Source organism: Nymphaea colorata, chromosome 13 (assembly GCF_008831285.2).
Source record: "Nymphaea colorata isolate Beijing-Zhang1983 chromosome 13, ASM883128v2, whole genome shotgun sequence".
Lineage (NCBI taxonomy): Eukaryota > Viridiplantae > Streptophyta > Magnoliopsida > Nymphaeales > Nymphaeaceae > Nymphaea > Nymphaea colorata.
The window spans coordinates 12,603,652-12,603,912 of record NC_045150.1 but is presented as its reverse complement, the minus strand read 5'-3'; positions in this window follow the sequence as shown (position 1 = coordinate 12,603,912).

Genomic DNA, 261 nt, shown 5'->3' with positions numbered 1-261 from the left:
TGCTGACGCTTAAGTTAAGTTTGATCAAATTTTTAACCATAGGTTAAGGGGAAGTGGAAAAAGCAAGTCCATTGTTTGAGAAAAGTATAGGCATGTATCAGAAAACGAGAGCAAAATGAGTCTTTTTTTGTCATTATAATCAAATGATGACTGCAGGTGGGATATGCAGAAAATGCTGGAAAATTTAGCTGACGTGACAGAAGAGAGTTTGGGGCTTATTCATGACGTGTGTCTAATTGTCAAGACATGTTTTTCTGTGTC